This window comes from Eptesicus fuscus, chromosome 1 (genome assembly GCF_027574615.1).
Source record: "Eptesicus fuscus isolate TK198812 chromosome 1, DD_ASM_mEF_20220401, whole genome shotgun sequence".
In the NCBI taxonomy this organism is placed as follows: Eukaryota; Metazoa; Chordata; class Mammalia; order Chiroptera; family Vespertilionidae; genus Eptesicus; species Eptesicus fuscus.
This window is the reverse complement of record NC_072473.1, coordinates 72263004-72282597: the sequence shown is the minus strand read 5'-3', so window position 1 is coordinate 72282597 and position 19594 is coordinate 72263004. Positions and strand designations below refer to the sequence as shown.

At 43.5% G+C, this 19594-nt stretch overlaps 1 long non-coding RNA gene across 1 annotated transcript; it reads right to left on the bottom strand.

The window, feature by feature from the left end:
- Positions 1-6007: 6007 nt before the first annotated feature.
- LOC129150436 (uncharacterized) lies at positions 6008-7486 on the bottom strand. Its single transcript, XR_008557191.1, has 2 exons — positions 7457-7486; positions 6008-6206 (listed from the first exon to the last, which is right to left on the bottom strand). It is a non-coding gene; the product is annotated as an uncharacterized LOC129150436 (long non-coding RNA).
- Positions 7487-19594: the final 12108 nt, after the last annotated feature.

Genomic DNA, 19594 nt, shown 5'->3' with positions numbered 1-19594 from the left:
GTAATTTTGCATTGTGCGCCTTTAATATTACTAAAGCTGACTCATCAGCAGGCCCAGGAAAGACCTGGGTGGTGTCAATTTTCTGACTCCTGGTGAATTCCTTTTTCTGTTGGGTGTGGCAGCCTGGAGTGTGCCCTGTCAAGCCAGTTGCCCCTCCTCTTCACCTCTCAGTGTGGCTTCTTAAGGTGGGGTCACTTTATACTGCTGCTTGGAAGAACCATCTTTGGTCTCTGCTTCTTGCCCCTATGAGTTGGGCTGGGTTTAATAAGATATTTTGTGGGTATTATAACAGTCCCTTAAACTTATGCTTTGCTCTTTCCCATAAGAGGAAGCTTGGACAGCCCCCTCAGTATTACCTCTATCAGAAATACTTGAAGATTTTGGGGCAAGGATAGCAAGCAGCTTTCCCTTGTTTCAGCATTAATGTCATATTTCCTGTTTTTATAATCACTTGGACACAGCATTGGGAATCCTAGAGTAGGGGATCTGTGGAGGAGAGGGGTGGATGTTGGATGCCTATGCTTATGAGTCTACCTTATATGGAAATTTATAGTAAGAACAAATATGGAAGAATCACATATACTCCTACTGGATCAGTTCAGGGTCCCAGCAGGAAATAAGTGGGACTCAAAATGGATGATATAAGAGGCTTGATAATGAATTTTTCCCAAGCTGTCAGCAGAAGAGTAGGAGGATCATGGTCTGCTAGGACTGCCACATTAAAGCCCCACAGACTGGGTGGCTTAAACAACAGGAATTTATTTTCTCAGTTCTGGAGGCTAGAAGTCAGATCAAGGTGTCAGCAGTGTGGTTTCTTCTGAGGCCTCTCTCCTTGGCTTATAGAAGGCCACCTCCCTGTGACTTCACATGGTCTTTCCTCTGTGCCTCTCTGTCTTAATCTTTTCTTTTTTTTCTTTTTTAAATATATTTTATTGATTATTTTACAGAGAGGAAGGGAGAGGGATAGAGAACTAGAAACATCGATGGGAGAGAACCATCGACCAGCTGCCTCCTGCACACCCCCTACCTGGGATGTGCCTGCAACCAATGTACATGTCCTTAACCGGAATCGACCCTGGGACCTTTCAGTCCGCAGACAGACGCTCTATCCACTGAGCCAAACCAGTTTCGGCTGTCTTAATCTTTGCTTATATGGAACCCAGCCATTGGATTAGGGCCCACCCTGAGGACCTCGTTTGACCTTGATTCCCTCTGTAAAGATTATCTTCAAATACAGTCACATTCTGAGGTACTGGGAAGGTTAGGACTTGTACATACGAATTTAGAGGTGACACAATTCAGCTTGTAATATGGTATTACTACCTCTAGGAAAAAAAGAGGAGGAGGGGGGAGTAGGAGTGGATGTGAGAGTAAGGAGCAGGGTAAAGAAAGTGGGAGCAGTGAGGGCTTACTGGAATGGTAGACAGCTGTATGGTATGGGCCACTTAACAGCAGCTGTGATCACACGGATGTAGTCAGCTTACAGAGACCTTAAAGAGAATCAAAGGGAGAATCCAGGATGGGGGGATGTACTCGACCTCACTCTTCCCTCCTTTCTATCTCCTACTGGGTATTTCCCTTTGGCCAAACTAAAAGCCAAAGGGCCAGGAAGACCTTTGATGTAGTTTACAGAGACACCGAGCAGGGAGGAAAAGTAGATCAGGGAGACAAATGAGAGGTTCCTAGCACACATTCCTGAAATATATTCTTAGAAGAATTGTCCTCTGTGGGACCTAGGGCTTGCAACTACTTGAGTTCTTAAGAACTCATCAATTCAGAGGACAGTTGTAAAATAGCTTGTGATACTCATGAAACACTCTATAAGGGTTTGTTTCCTTTGTTACTAAAACTTTGAATAGGAGGTCTAGCAAACAATTGGATCTTAGCTCACATATTAGAAATACCACATTTTAAAACTACCTTTAAGTGAGCATAAAATGACCTTGAGATATAACCATAGCATGTTGGTTGGATACCCACTTAAGTTAAATTGGGGATCCTCATCTCCATTAGCTGTATAAACATCCTATGGTGTTAGCTAGCATCAGATCGCAAGTAGATTCCCACTGTCATCAGATGTCTCCACACTGGTTAGGGATGAGACGCTCATTTAAAGTATCTAGCTCCCTTGTCCCTCCTGCCTCTATCCAATTCTCTGAGTAGGGGAATATTTGGCAAGACTAGGTGCCCAGCTTACCTGAGCCTACCACAGAGTCTCCCTTGGGTCCTGACATGGAAGAAATAATCATATCTCTGCTACTAGAAGGACTTGCAAACCCTGACCTCTCCTCTTAATGCTCTCAAATGCCCTCCATTCCCATCCAGGGACATCTGGCTTGATTTCATCAATCCTTTTCAAAATGTAAAAGCCACTGGCTTCCAGCAGCTTCTATTTCCAGTTCTGCTACAAACCTCCCTCTCCTGGATCTCTGCAGGACATGGAAGAGAGAGAAAATATAAGAATACAGCCGAGACCGGTTTGGCTCAGTGGATAGAGCGTCGGCCTGCAGACTGAGAGGTCCCAGGTTCAATTCCGGTCAAGGGCACGTACCTTGGTTGCGGGCACATCCCCAGTGGGGAGTGTGCAGGAGGCGGCTGATCGATGTTTCTCTCTCATCAATGTTTCTAGCTCTCTATCTCTCTCCCTTCCTCTCTGTGAAAAATCAATAAAATATATTTAAAAAAATAAAAGAAAATTTAAGAATACAATACACATGTTAGCATCTCAATGACTGATAATTCAGTATTTTCCAGTTAAGTTCATAAGTGGTTTCTTTTTATTTTAGCTGATTTCTTCTTTTAGTTCCTTTTTTTAAAAATGCCTTAGAATACTGAAGAGAAACCTAAAGTACTTTATTAGGATCTAAATCAGACCATCCTATTGATAAAAGAAAGCAATTATAATAAGTGTTCCCAAACTATTACCTAAATATCTGTTGATTTAGCCCTAGCTGGTTTGGCTCAGTGGATAGAGCGTCTGCCTGCAGACATGGGTCGCAAGTTCAATTATGATCAAGGGCACATGCCTGTGTTTCGAGCTTGATCCCCAGTAGGGGGCATACAGGAGGCAGCCAGACAATGATTCTCTCTCAGCATTGATGTTTCTATCAACTTCTCTCCCTTCCTCTCTGAAATCAATAAAAATATGTTTATTTTTTAAATATATGTTGATTTAGCAAGATTCTCGATTCTGAAACTACACAGGTGATATAGTTTCATCTAACCATCTAGATGCCTAAATGGCTTCCCTTCTAAAAATAAAGGGTGGTTTTAAAGTACTGTATATTTTCCCCATGAGGTTCAGCACACAGCTGACAAGGTGGGTCCACAATAAACAGCTGTAATAATTATTATTTTCATCAATATAATTATCAACATAAATGAGCCCATTTTCCATTCAGGGGATTGTATGTGGATTGGTACAGAGCATGTGAAACAACTCTCATGACACCATGAAACACCCAAAAAGTAAAGAAGGTGGTCATTAAGTATAAGGCTCGTCTTGCCTAAGACAAACTTCTGGCACAGAATAAATGTTCAAAAAGTATAATTTTCTCTTCCTTCCCAAAAAGAAAGGGTGAAAAATGCATGCCTAAGATCTGTGGTTCTCAACCTGAAGTCCACACACGCTTAAGGTCTTTAAAGATACCATTAAAAATTAAAGAGCTTTTTTCTCTTCTCTTTTTTTCTTCTTTTTTTTTTTCCTAATTCATTATGAAGGTAACACTTACCTGAGCTTTCTCTACAATCAAATGAACAGTGAACTATAATGGTTAACAGTTTGCTTGCTTATAGAAATGCCAATTATCATAAGTTGTGTACATTTTTAAAATTTCAAAATGTAAAAGTTTGTATGAGAAAGAGAAGCTGCCCTGGCTGGCTTGGCTTGGTGGACAGAGCGTTGGCCTGTGGACTGAAGGGTCCCTGGTTCGATTCCGGCCAAGGGCACATGCCTGGGTTGCGGGCTCGATCCCCAGTAGGGGCTGTGCAGGAGACAGCCATCAATGATTCTCTATCATCATTGATGTTTCTATCTCTCTCTCCCTCTCCCTTTCTCTCTAAAATCAATAAAATATTTTTTTTAAAAAAAGATAGAGAAGCTGGAGATAGTCACAATTTTGTTTAAAATATAAAAAATATACTATTTAATAAATTCTTATGATAAGCACTGAAAGATTAAAAATAGGATATATAAATTCCTAAATACCAACGAAAACTCCATTGGCCAAACAAAAACAGGAAAGGCGAGGAGGGAAAGGACGCAAAGAAAAAAAACATGGTAAATAGAAAACACAAAGGAGGAAGGTAGAAATATATATCTACAGTATGTCAGTAGTCATAATGTACATGCATTAAAATCATATTAAAGGGAAAACCTCAGATGGGATTTTCTCAAAGCACAGAATCCAGTTTCATGCTTTTTCTCAGAGATGTTCTAAAATTATCCATAAAAGTTAAAAATAATGGAATGGAAAAATATATAATGTGTATTTTATACTTAATATACTGTATAGGCAAATAGTATTAAGCAAACGAAAGTTGGTATAGCAAAATTAAAGCAAAAACATTAGTAGTATTCACCCTCAGGACATGGCATATCTCCTGTGCCCCTGGGCCTGGGCTGATGCAGACATCACAAACACTGCGCCAGGCATATACACAGCTAAAGTCACCAGAGAACCAACCAAACAGGCTGGGACACATTTAAGGTCCTTCTGGGAATCTGGGCAAGGTGGGTAAGGGAGCGATGGGTGTGGTCTTGTCAGAGGTGGGGGCACTTCACTGTACTCCAAGGAAGGGCCAGCCCCTTCTGCTTCAGCTCCAAGTTACCTGGTCAAGATCAGGACAGACATCTTCTTGCTCAAAGATGATGCTAACCAATGTTCCCAGTTAGAAATCCTAGGGGCTTTATCTCCTCCCCTACAAAGTTCTCCAAAAGAGAAACAGAGAAGGAGGGAAAGGCAAAGTGCTCTGCCTTCAGATGGGGCCAGCCATCGTCCTCCAGGTTAGGACTAGTATGTCCAGGACTGCCTGGCCATCAGCCTAGGAGGGCCTGGTGCCTGCTGCAGGCTGGAGCAGAGAAGCCAAAGCCAGACAACCTGGAGACGAGTGTGGGTGGGGTGAGTCCTTCTAATCCTCAGAGCACCAGGGCGATGGATTCATCCTGTCTGTCAAACTGCCACAGTGAGCCCCTGGACCCTCATCTCACTCCAGCCGGAATCCAGCCCCACCAGCATCCACCAGGCTGCCATAACCTTCAAGACTGCTCTGGAGACACAAAGATCCCCAAGATGGTTTCACAGAGAAAACAAGCGAAGGGCACATTCAATCTTGCTTTGCTTCATAGATACCTAATTTTCTTGTATTACACTTGTCACTTTTTAATTTTTAGTTTTAGTACTTTAGAAAGGCATTCCCCTTGAATTTTTATGAATATTTTTCTTATAGCTTCTTTTTTCTCACTCTATAGTATACACTCCCTTTGAGCACACAGAAAACTATACTTACTTCCTAGGCCCATAGCCACCCCCGATCCTTGCTGTTAGGTGAGGCCATGTAATCAGTTTAGGCCAATCAGCTGTGCACAGCAGTGATTTATATGTTACTTCTAGACTAAAGTTACTTTACAAGAGTGAGTGAGATTGCCAGGACACCCTCCCCTTGCCAGTGACCAACGATGTTCCGGTTGTGAAACCTCTGTCAGCCAGTATCCCTGACAGACTATGGGAAGCAGGGCCTCCTCACTCCTGACCTTCTCAACACATGTTGGCCATTTATTGTGATAGAAATACACCTCCTGTGTTAACCCATTGAGGTTTAGAAGTTGTTACCTCAGCACAGGATTAGCCTAACCTGACAAACTCAGTGGTGGCTCTCAAAGTTTAGAGTGTAATAGAGTCACCTGAGAAACTTGTTAAAATGTATATTGTATGACTAAAATATATTGGGAGACAGGCATGGATTAGTGATGATATGAGAGAACTATTCAATTATCAGCTCATTGACATATCCTTTAGAATATTTTATTTTTTCACTATTAACCTTATAGTAATATTTGTTACACAGATACAGATAATCTATTTGGAAAAATGAGACGGCACAAGCAAAGAGGAAAAATAAAAATCCAGAACTGACACAGAGATATCTTGTTAACCTTCTGGTGTGTTATGTCAGAAATTTTCTTGTGGAAAAAGACCTTCTTTTTCCTACAGGAGAGGAATGGAAAAAAGAATCCATAGTACTACTTTTGTGAACTTCCTGTACACACGCACACAAATGGCAGGACAAGAGTGCAGAAAATGAACACACACAGGGAAAGGTGGCTATAGGGCAGTGATGGGCAACCTTTTGAGCTTGGTGTGTCAAACTTCGCCAAAAAACTGAGCCTAACTCGGGTAGTGTGTCACTTTGAGGAAAAAACATTATTTCGCAAATGTTTCATCCTCAGGAGCAGCAAATGTTTCATCCTCGGCATGCAGCCGCCTCAGCGGCCGCGTGTCATCAGAAATGGCTACGCGTGTCAGTGCTGACACACGTGTCATAGGTTCGCCATCACTGCTAAAGGGAATGCACACAGCAGGGCAAGAGTAGAAAATGCATAACTATGGCAGGATGAGTGTGGAAAATACAACCATGGCAGGGTGATAATGAAGGGAATGCACAAACACAAGGCAGGAATAAACATATGGCAGGGTGAAAGTGTAGGGAATGCACACACACAGAAGGGTGAGAGTCTGGGGAAGGCACAAAAACACACACAAATGGGGGGAAATGTGAGGAATGAACACACAGCAGGATTAGTGTGTGGGGAGTGCACACACACAGCTTGGTGAGAGTTTAATACTCATACACAGAAGGAGGAGAGAGTATAGGAAATTCCTGTTTCTCACGGCAGGGTGAGAGTGTGGGGAATGCACACACGCACATGGCAGGACAAGAGTGTGGAGAATACATACACATATGATGCAAGTGTATGTAATACACATAGAAGGACGAGAGAGTGAGGAATGCACACACATGGAAAGGCGGGAGTGTAAGGAATACATACAAGCTGCAGGATGAGAGTGTTGGGAATGCACACTTACGGCAGGGAAAATGGTTTAGAAAGTACACTAACGCACACCGCACGTCGAGTTGTAAGGAATGCGCGCACGCGCACACACACACACACACACACACACACACACACACACAGCATGGCGAGATTATAGGGAATGCACACACGCGCACAGCAGGGCCGAGTTGGAAAGGCACACGCAGCAGGGTGAGGAGGACATGTACACACCCACACAGCAGCTCAACAGCGCGGCACTGTACACACAGCACACACAGCACACACAGCAGGGCGAGAGAGCGGGGGGAACGCACTCCCGGGAAGGATTCCCGTCCACTCCCAGCCCTGAGAGCCGCAGGGATAGCTACTCCCGCCCCCGGCGGCGGACTCCCTGGTGCTTACCTCTCTTCCTCCATCTTTCTCCCCCCGGACACGCCCACATCCTTCGCAACCGGAAGCGGGCGCGCACGCAGGCCCCAGCATTCCCCATTGGTCACCATTTTGTGAATCAAAATGGATAGAGGGCGTGGCTGTGCTGCGGGTCGCTGGCCGCCCCCCTTTTCCACTCCGGTACTTGGTGGGTGGCTCCCACCTTCACGTCCAATTTCAGGAAGCCTCCTGTTTCTCTGGGCCTGAGGCCAGCCTACTCTCCTTGCAATAGTGAGCTCGTACCGCCGGGCCCTCCGGACCCCTCCCCAAAATGGACCGGAGCAGGGGCAGGAAAGGGAGGTAGTCAATGTAGTGCTGGACCCGCTTAGGTGTTGGCCTTCGCATTCGGATATCCTCTGCTCCTTCAGACCTCCTCAGATCCCGGGCACGCGGTAGTCCTCCTCTTAGGCTGTTGTCCAGAAGCGTGCACGCCTGCTTCCAAGGTGTAATAAGATGATGCCCGGGTGGGAAAGGACTCAAGCTATACAGTGACTTTAATTCACATCAGCCCTTTGTCCAGCGAGGCCCATGTTAGCAGTGAGCTTGCGTCCCAAATTACCCCAGCAGCGCTACCACAGGAGCCGGTTGATCTCTCCCGGCCCAGCCTCCCCTCCCCCCTATCTTTTCATTCTTTGCCAGAAACACGGAAACTGTATCATCTCCCTGGAATTTCTATTTGCCTTGATCAGATTATCAGATAGGATCAGCCCCCCATCCCCCGCACCACCACCACCACCACCACCTTGGGATCAATCCACCATGTCTCCTTTTTTTAACTCCTGCTCCCTAGACTCTCCGTCCACCTCCCCTCCCCAAAGACCTAAAGGTCTACCATTTTTCTTGCAGTCCTGTCCAAACACTGAAATAGGGCTCAGGAAATGAGGCTCAGAGTGAGAGTGAAAGATTTTTTTTTAATATTTTTAATTGATTTTTTTACAGAGAGGAAGGGAGAGGGAGAGAGAGTTTGAAACCTGCACACCCCGCTACCAAGGTACATGCCCTTGATCAGAATCAAACCTGGGACCCTTCAGTCCGCAGGCTCGCCCGGGAACTGGCTTTCCAGGTCATTTCACTATGGACATTCCCTTTGCTGAGACCACATTTCACTTGCGGTGACCACATTCCATTATCTTCCCTCCGATACGCATAAAGAAGCCTCCGCCCAGAAAAAAAGGCCACCAAAAGTCCTTTAAAAGCCCCTGACTCCTCTTGTTGTAATGTACCCCAAAAGTAAATACTCAGGATGCAAGACCAAATTAATGAGTCATTTAATCAATAAAGCCGGCGACTGAGAGGGAGTTATGGCTCCAAATCTCACAGTCCCGAAATGGTGGCAACATCAGGCTTATATAGGCAAATATCACAAAGGTATCGATTACATCTTTAGGTTTGGAATGAGGAACCTGGTTTGCAAAAAGTTACAGAAGCTAAATTGAGCAAGTTAGTTATCTACAAAGATTAATTATAGTTTCGGGTCTTGGGACCACTGAGTCAACGGAAACACATTATCTGGAGCCACTGAGGCAATTTAGAGTAATTGTGCTGTCCTGGTCTCCAGGTGCAGAGGAATGTGTTTCAAAAGACCAATCAGATCACAATCAATGGGATATTCAAACCACAATCAATGGAGTATTGATTCGAATGGGATAACTTATATAAGTTCAGAAAATCAAAATAACTTTTCTATTATTTTAGCAAGCAAATAGGTACAGAAGCCAGAACAGCAGGGTTAAAAATTAAACAGCAGTTTTTACTCAAGATTGTGTGGATGATTGGATAAATTCGTAATCCCTCACCACTCTGGCATTCCTCCTTCGGCAACCAAGGGTGGGGAGCCATTGTCCAGGCTTCGGTCACCCCGAGTAGACAGTGGCAGCTGGTCCTGATTGCCAGCCTTGATCAGGCCTCCCTCCCTTATGGGGTCCCCCCCCCCCCAGCCATCCAAGGAGGACGCGTGACCAGGATCTCTCCTTCTCCATTGCTGACCCTCCATCCTACACCGGCCAATCTTCTCTAGGTGAGTGACTTTCCACAAATTCCTCATCTGGAGTCTTTTGCCCCCTCTCTCTCACTGACTTTTAGAAAGTCTCTTCCTAGCGCTAGGCCAGTAGACTCCTCAGCGGTTTGGCTTTGGATCCTTCTGGATTGGGGCCACCCAGTCCAGACAGTCACCCGTTTCTTCTCATGGTGACTTGTTTAGCAGCAGGGACGCCTGCCCTAAACAGTCACCTTTGGATGTGTGGTCTGTCACTCACCCTTCCCCTCTTGTGGGCCACGCTACACTCCCTCTGCACACTCACGGGGAGATCACGCCCAACCACCTCACTTTATTTTGTAACACTGTCTGGCCACAACCTAAACTAGATAATAAGTTTCAATGGCCTGAAAACGGCACTTTCGATTTTAACACACTGAACAATTTAGATAATTGTTGTCACGGCAATGGAAAATGGTCAGAGATTCCCTACATCCAGGCTTTTTTCACCCTTCAGTCCCAATCCTCTTTCTCAGTCCTGCTCTACCCATCAGATCTTTCTCCTTCACACAAAACATCATACCCCTAACAATTCTGATTCTGAATCTACTCTTGACCCAGCAGACCACCAACCTATACCCCCTTATATATCCCCGCCCTCACCTGCAGTAGATTCCCAAAACCCAGACCCTCTTAACCAGCAACCACCTTCTCCCCAATTACTGAGAGCCCAAATCCTGAGAATGTGAGCTCCAAAACAGCCCTTTCCCACCTAACACTCACTCTCAAGCTACCCAAAGAACGCCTTCCTCAACAGCCACTTCTGTTCCCTCCCCACTCTACCCCTGAGGGAGGCAGCAGGAACTGAGGGCATAGTCCGAGTCCACATCCCATTCTCTATGTCCAGCCTCACACAGATTGAGAGGCATCTCAGGTCTTTTTCCGTGGACCCAACCACCTTTACTAAGGAATTTGAGTGCCTGACCCAGTCCTATGTCCTGACTTGGCATGACATCTATGTCCCCCTGTCCTCCTCTACAGAAATTTACCACCTTAGACCCCACCTCCCCAGAGGGAACCCTTCTTCTGAAATCCGATTTTATATCCCAATCAGCCCCCGACACACCATAAACTTCGAAAAATAGACAGAGGTCCACAAACCCCTCAAAAAGACCTCGTTAACCTGGCATTTAAGGTCTTTAATAATAGAGACAAGGAGACCCAAATCCAAAATCAAAGACGAGATCAGGCCAAGGCAGAGGCCCATTAGGAGGCCTTCCCGCTCCTAGCCACCACTCTCATGAACCCCAAACGAAGTGCCGGTCCTCCAACCGCGGGTAAGTCTGCGGCTAAGCCTCCTCCGGGCCCATGCTTCACATGCAGCAAGGAAGGACACTGAGCCAAGTCCTGCTAAACCCGTGACCCCCGTCTGGGCCCTGCCCAAGGTGCGGAAGGGAAGGCCACTGGAAATCAGACTGTAGTCTGGCCCTCCGGTCTGACCTCAGCCAGTCCAGCAGGCCGCCCTCTGGATCCGGTTTGGAGCTCCCAGACCTCCTGGGACTGGCCACCGAAGAAGCTGCCCAGGCCCTGACAGGGCCCCACAGACTTACATCACCAGGACAGAGCCTCGGGTAATGACTGTGGTGGCAGGTAAGACAATCTTCTTTTTAATTGACACTAGGGCCACTTATTCTGCCCTCTCCGAATTCGCTGGGACCCTTGTCCATTCCTCAGTCTCTATTATGGGGGTTGACGGATTAGTCTCACAGCCATTAGCCACTTCACCTCTACACAGCATCTTACTAAATTCCCCCATTCACTCTTTTCTCATTCTACCTTGGTGCCTGGCTGGGGCTACCATGCATCCCCTCAATAAAACCCAGTTGTCCCAAATCACAGTCACCTACCTCAGTTTTACCCTCTTACCCCACAAGGCCGAGCCATTCCTTGGACTATAAACGCCTTATCTCCTTATCTCCTCTATGACTGTCCCCTCCTCTGAACAAGAAATTTTCTCTTTTCTGAGGCTCACTGGGTACTCTCGCCTCCAGGTTCACAACGTTAGTCTTCTTGCAAAGCTCCTCTATGACATGACATGGTGAAGGGACCCCTCACTGAGCCTTTAGATCCCAAGGCCAACGTTCTCTCCCCTTTAATGCTCTGAAAACTACTCTGACCTCAGCGCCTTCTCACACCCCACCCCACCCCACCTTTCCCAAAGAACAACTTTCTTTACTGCACATGCTTACTTAACAGTCCACTATTATCAGAAACTGAACTAATTATCTCCCAAACCTTAGCATGTTATCTCTAAGGAAAAATCCAGCAGTTTTGAATCCAAGTGTCTAGAGGCCTGGGAACAGTCTGCAGGGCCTGCTCCCTCCTCCCCCTGCCTTCTCTCCAGCCTCATATACCTATACATAATTTTCCAACGTCTATGGTAATATAAAGACTTTGGAGCATTGCTGGGTTAAATGATAAACATCTAAGTAATTTAAAATAGCATACAATACTGAAACATTGATTGCTAGACACATTTTAATTCACCTGCTCTTAGTTTTTATCATATAATGTCTCTTGTACTTTGTTGGATGTATATTTTCTTGAAACTAAGAGTGTGCTTAAAGTGTGTTAATAAATGTCAATCTAAGAAATGCTGGCTGTTTACTTTTTGGTTATCATTGAAAAATTAAGGTTTCTAAGAGTGAAGAATTCTAATACATTTTTTTTTAAAAAGAAATAAAAGGTCTGTACAAGTTGCTGAAGGTATGACAGAAAGAAAGAATATTAGAGTAGAAATACTTAATGGAAGGTCTGAGGCATGGTTATGCATTTTTGAAGGACATAGAAAGAAGGTTTTAAGACTAATTTGAAAGTGTGAAATTTATGAAGGTTGTATATGTGATGAGAAGGAAAAGAGAAATGTTGAAAGAAAGAAAGAAAGAAAGAAAGAAAGAAAGAAAGAAAGAAAGAAAGAAAGGAAGAAAGAAAGAAAGAAAGAAGTTCTAAAGTTAACTATTTACAAGAATTGTAAAAGGGCCATTTTACTCTGAGCAAGAAAGTGAGGTTTCAGTCGCCAAGCCTGGCAGGACAAGGTTGCTGAACACTTCTGAAGCTAAACCAGAATATTCAGCAGCAGAATTTTAAGACAGGAGTGTACATAATGCCTCAGACCCCCACTCAGCCTACTCTTCAGATTGGCTGGGGGAGGGGAGGGCATCGGTATTTCATGGGTCAAATGTATGTTTGCTTACTTTGCTTTTCAATAAAGGAGCATACTTTAATTACTTAATAAGTTAGCTTTTCACAATATAATCAAGGTCTCATATAAACTCATTCATATGAGAAGCCAATATTTTATGAGCAACTGGTTCTAGTAAAGTCCAAAGTAAAATTTGCATATATATGCTATTGAGCACTAGCCAAAAAGAATGCTGTTTAGAAGTAAGTTTAAGCTTAAAAAGAAGAAATTTAAAAATATCTTCCACTACTATTTATTGAGTAAACTAAAAGTTATTATTCAAGCATTAAATCTCACCATTAATGAGACACCATAAGTAAAAAGAAAGTTACTTTTACTTGAGATGTATGCATTGCAGCATTAGCCATGATATCTCTCTCCTATCTGTTTTTCTGGAAGGCAACCAAGTTGGTTGCTCTGTTTGAAAGAATGTAAAAGTAAGTTAAGGCCTAAAAGTAAAAACAGTAAGGATTAAGGTTCAGTAAAAATAAGAAGTTAAGCTAGTGAATGGGAGATTATAACCTCAGGAAATTTAAAGTACTAAATTTGGCTGGTCTGAGTGCAGTGGTGTCTTACAACTAATTGATCACAGCCAGTCTAGTCTTACTTCTTATCCAACCATTTAGGTGCCTGGCCTCAACTGCTCCTTTCCTTCCCTTTCTCTTTTCCCTTGGATAACAGCCCATTCTAGCATTCCCTCCCACTTTCACTGCAACACAATCTCAATTACTCATCTGTCACCCCTTATTGGTAGCACCATGGCGACTACTCTCTCAGCTTGGAGCGTGGAACCAGGAAAGAGCATCTCATTCCCTTTAGACCACCCCTTCTCCTTACATCTTTCAGCTTGTCTCCATGATCAGAAATTTTTCTTCCTCTGTGGGAAAAACACATACATTTGTCTCCCCATCAGCTGGACAGGAGCCTGTACTCTAGTCTCTCACCCAATATAGATGTAGCCCCCAATAATCAGTCTTTACCTGTCCCCGTAATCCATCATATCTGACACAAAAGAAAAGTCCTTTCACCTAATAACCCTCAGCATCACAGCAGGGGTTGGAACGGCCATAGGGAGCTTAACCACTGCTCGCTCTACCTATTTTGAAACCCTGTCTTAGGACCTACAAGAAAGCTCTGGATGCCCAGCAAGGGGCAAAACTGGGCAAACAAGAACCTCACCCCCAGGGTAACCTATTCTCCCCTTTCATATCACTAGTCAGGCAACTGAGACCCCTAATCTTTCCCCCTCTAAAGATAACATCTAGGCCTCAGTTGTATTTCAGCTCCAGGCCCAGAAAAGCAGCAAAACTAGACAAGTGATGCTGTGGCAGCCTCAGAACCAGCTTTTACCTCCCAAGTCACTCAGCAGGACCCTTTTCGAGCCTTCACCAACCAGTCTCTTGGGGAAATCATGCTTCTGCACCCCTCGTTCAGCCCACTACTATCAAAGTCCATTCCCCTGTGGTCTCCACATCCCCCCTCAGCAGGAAGCAGTTACAGAAGATATGACATTTGTCCCTATTCCATAGGACAAAAATGCTGGAATGTTAGATTTGATCGAGCAATTTAACTGATACCCCTCCCTTGGGAACTGGCTTTTCAGGCTATTTCACTATGGATATTCCCTTTGCAGAGACCACATTTCACTTGTGGTGACCACATTCCATTCTCTCCCCTCCTGGTATGCATAAAGAAGTCTCCACCCAGAAAAAAACCGCCAAAAGTCCTTTAAAAGCTGCTGACTCCTGTCACTGGGTGCTGGAGCCATCCAGGCTCAGCCACCTGGTGCAGGATGATCGAATAAATTCGTAATCCCTCATCACTCTGTCCTTGTGCGTTCTTCCTTTGGCGACCTAACACAGCCTACAGCCTGTTAGTTATTAGAGAATAGAAAAGAGCTATCTATGGCCATTTGGGAAGCAGGAGGTAGATTCAAGTGTGTGGGTAGCTAAATAACCCAGCCACCTGTTTTTCCTGCCCAGTGATAATACAAATACAGATCCTTTAGGCACCCCCTTTTTTGGACGTTTGAAATATACAGAGCATCTGGAGGTGTCCCTTGTGTGTGTTTGTGTGTGTGTGTGTGTGTGTGTGTGTGAGAGAGAGAGAGAGAGAGAGAGAGAGAGAGAGAGAGAGAGAGTTGGGGGTGGAGGCCTTTCCATGAAGTCAGCCTCTGAGGTCACATAACCTCACAGTACTTGGAATTTCAAATTTTAAAAGCTGGTCACAATGTTCTGGTTTTCAAAAGTATTATTAATTAAACTTCCACAACTGCTCTATTTGCCAGTTCTCTACCACATCCACATCCCTATTAACCCTTTTCAATTGTAACCAAAATATCCTGCTACACTTACCTTCTCAGGAACAGATCTATGTGAGAATAAGCAAATCATCTTTTCTGTCAAAGAATAGTTTGGACAGCTGCCATTTTGGACTGTGTGACTTGGCAGGCACCATGTTGGCCACATGGCTTGCAGCTCCCCTGGGGGCTGCCATCTTGAAACAGCAAAGGCCAACCCCTCCCTTTGAATTAGCCAATCATGAAAGACTGTGCGCCTGAGTTCCAATCAAGAGTGAGGGACAGGTCACATGCGTAAGGGGTTATATAGCTGAGCAGACTGCCTCCTCAGTGTGGGCATGCTTCCAGACCATGTGTGCACACCCTTCTATGTAGAAGTAAAGATATTTGCCTTGTGCCTGGCTCCCGAGTATGTTTTGTATTGTACCAGGACCCCTGAATTGGGGGGCTCTCCTTATTTCTTACAATCTAGGTTGTGGAGCCTGACACTTACAATATGGGGGACCCTCATTAAGAAAAAAGGATTTTTTTTGCCCTAGCAGGTTTGGCTCAGTGGATAGGGCGTCGGCCTGTGGACTGAAGAGTCCTGAGTTCAATTCTGGTCAAGGGCACATGCCTAGGTTTCGGGCTCAGTCCCTAGTGGAGGGTGTGCAGGAGGCAGCCGACCAATGATTCTTTCGCATCATTGATGTTTCTATTTCTCTCTCTCTCTCTCCCTCTCCCTTCCTCTCTGAAATAAATAAAAATATTTTTTTAAAAAAGAACAAAAGAAAAAAGGATTTTTAAAAAGGTAAGGTCAATGTAGGCAATTACGTACCAAAGTTAATATATATTTATAATGAAAAATCACGGCAAATTACAAAATTTGAACAGCTGATATATATATAAAACATTTCAATTTCCATACAAATAACAGTTTAGTTAATTAACTGCCTGGTACACCTCTGAAGTTTTTCCCTACAATTTGTGACTACAAACCTCTCTTCATATGACATCTTTGTAATGTCACTTTTCCTAGGGAATGTGTAAACATAATTCAATCCTTTTGCATGGTGAATCTATTATTATTATGTATAAAGGTTTCAGCTTTACAACTCATTGTTGGTAATGGAAAATTTTTAGTATTGTTAAATTTGAGTAAACTGCTGCCAACCTCTGTCTAGATTCTTAAATATTATTTTTAAAAATATTTTTATTGATTTAAAAAAAAACACAGAGGTATAGAGAAACATCAATATGAAAGTGAAACATCAATCAGTTGCTTCCTGAAGGCCTCACCACCAGGGATCAAGCCCACAACCCAGGCATGTGCCCTGACTGGGAGTCAAACTGGCAACCTTTCAGTGCACGGGATGGCACCCAACCCACTGAGCCACACTGGCCAGAGCCATAAATATTCTTAATAACAACACTCACAATCCAGTTTGATGTCAATATCCTAAAGAGGAGCAGAATTTGCCACCCCAAAATATGCCTCTTAGGCATAATTATTTTAGGCTGATTATTTTTTAAAAAACAGCATAAGTAGGAAAAGCTCTGAAAACTGAGTAGAAGTTACCCTTTTGTAAAATACATTTACGTCTATAGGGAAAACATTTGTAAGGGTATCTCCCTCTCTGTACCATGAAGAAAAGGATAACTAAAACTTTAGAAACTCTAATAAAGGGAGAAAGCAAAAACTGAAATCTGTATAACAACCTTACCCTTGGTTACTGACACTTTGCCTGGTAACCTCCCATACCTGGCCTCCCCCACCCCATCTTCTTTTGTCTCTAGCTGGAGATGGTATTTAAAGTGGTGGCTTGGTCCATTTTGGGGAGTTACTCAATTTTCCTGGTCTCTCCTAAGTATACAGGAGGTAGACATGTTATTACACTTCTGTTTGTTTTTCTCTTGTTAATCTGTCTTTTTTATGGGGGTGGATTTAAGGGGGCTCTCTGCCAAGAACCTAGAAAGGTAGAAGAAACATTTTTTTCCCTCCCCCACAGTCCATTGTAGATTTTGTGTATTATGGTATCTTTGTCAATGCCAGTATCTCCTTCAAAGTCACCAAGAAACTAATATGAACCTATGTGGATGTGATTGGGCAAAGCCACAGGCATGGTTGGTTTTACAAACATCTGGAGTCCATTTTTGATTAATCATATTATATTTATAGGGTAGCAATGGGAGCCAAGACTACAAAAATTTCTTGAAATCAGGTAATGAAGTTGGAGTTAGTATCAAATTCTGGTAAGTGGCTGATGTTAAACTATCATGCTCTTAATTTGAGGCATGAGATATGTTCATGGTTCACTAAACATATGAAAGACAATAAGAGTGTAGCCTTAGACTCATTAGCATTAGAGTCAGACAGCCCTAGTTTGAGTCCTGGAGCTACTCACTACCCTGTGAAAATCTTACTAGTAATTACTTAAATACACATGCAAGGGACTGAGAAACCCATGAATAAACTATCCAATTAAACCCAAACTAAAGGTAATTCCAAGTCAACTTCCCCTTAGCTGGATCCCAAACATGCCACATTCATCGTACCACCACCAAGAGAAGTCAGAGTAGGAAAAGATAGTTGTCTCAAATTGTGGTTTTAGCTAACTTTACAAAAATATGAGACGTAGTGTAGCTCCTATATTAGTTTTATATTGCCATGTAACAAAATACCAAACTTAGCTTAAGTTTATTTAGCTCACAGTTGGGTAAGTCAGTCCAGACATGTTGTGACTGGGTTCTCTGCTCAGGATCTCATATGACTGAAGTCAAGGTATTAGCCAGGCTACACTTTTATCTGGAGCTTAGAGTCTTTTCCCAAGCTTACATGGTTGTGGGTAGAATTCAGTTCCGTGTGGTTGTAGGATTGAGGTGCTGTTTTCACCGTGTCCATCAACTGAGGACCGCTCTTAGCTCAGATATCACCCATGTTCCTTGCCACACGGCTCCTCTATCTTCAAAGCCAAAAGTGGAAAATCTCCCTTACATTTAATCCCTTTTATGCTTCAAATCTCTCTGACTTAAGGAAAGGCCATCTCTTTAAGGGTTCTTCTGATTAGGTCATTGGCCTTTTGATTAACTCAATGATTTGGGCACTTGATTGCATCTGAAAAATCCCTTTTGCCATATAACGTAACATAATCATGGGAATGATATCATATGTACAGGTTCCACCTATAATCAAGAGGAGGGAATTACACAAGTGCAAAGGCCATTGGGGATCGCCTTAGAACTCTGTCTACCATAACCCTTCCTAGAGGCCTTAGATGGTGCCCATACAAATGAAAAGGCCATGAAGCTTAAGCTTCATTAGCTTCAAGGTGAATTCACCTCTGCATTTCTGTACCCATTCAGTTTTTCACTTCACCTAAACAACTGTCTTCTGCTAGTGAATCCCCCAAACTTCACTGATGCATGATCATGGATTAGTTACTGCTTACAATTTAACAGAAATCAATAAATAAAATAATATAAAAACAAAATAAAATAAAATAAAACAAAATAACATAAAATTGCTGGCTGTTTGGTCGCTGAAGGAGGAATGCACGAGGCCAGAGTGGTGAGGGATTATGAATTTATTTGATCATCAGAATATCAGATGGCTGAGCCTGGATGGCTCCAGCACCCAGTGAGGGGTGTCAGCGGCTTTTAAAGGACTTTTGGCGGGCTTTTTTTCTGGGCGGAGACTTCTTTTTGCTTACCCTGAGGGGAGAGAATGGAATGTGGTCATTGCAAGTAAAATGTGGTCTCAGCAAAGGGAATGTCCATAGTGAAATGACCTGGAAAGCCAGTTCCCAGGCGAGGGGTATCAATTCAATTGCTCCATCAAACCTAACACCGGCTCTAAAATTAAACTGACTGACTATATGGAACACATATCTGGATTTGAAAATTAGAAGCTTTTAAGGAAAAGCATAGAAAAAAATTCTTCAAAGAAAAGGAAAATAATAAGAAGAGAGACTGTCTCAGAACTATTCTGAAGCTAATAAGTGCCTACACCCCATTTCCGCCCCCCTTCCTTTCTGAGCTTCCTTGTCCAAACTTGCCCTTTCCTCTCCCTTTTTCCTTCCCCTTCTATCTCCTCCACTACCACTGACTTGAAGGAAAAAGAGAACAGGAATTCTAACAAATCCCTTTGGAATAAAGCTGGTCTCAGCTAGAGAGGAACCAGCAATTGTTCCCGACTTTATCCAGGACCCTGATGGATTCACAAAATTTAAACTGTTGGAATATGTAATCCTGGCTAATCTGACCACTTTCAATTCTCATACACCTACTGGTTTCTGAGAGCAAGGCAACAGAATTATTAAATAAAGTCTGCTGTGAAAGTGTAGAGGAATCTTTTTGCTGTTTTTTTTTTTTTTTTTTAAAGCCAGGTCACCATAAGAAAGATTGTAGAAAAAAACAAACAAACACTGAAGTGTGATTTACAAAGAGAAAACAGAAGCAAACATAGGGCTGCTCCAGGACTATGAGAGGATATTTCCCCCTTCTCCTTACTAATATTTTAGGAGAAATTGAAATTATCATAAAAGGGGAAGTTACTAAGAGTCTTGTAGGTACTGGGGCTACTTTATCTGTTCTTAACCCTACCCATCTAAGTTTTCC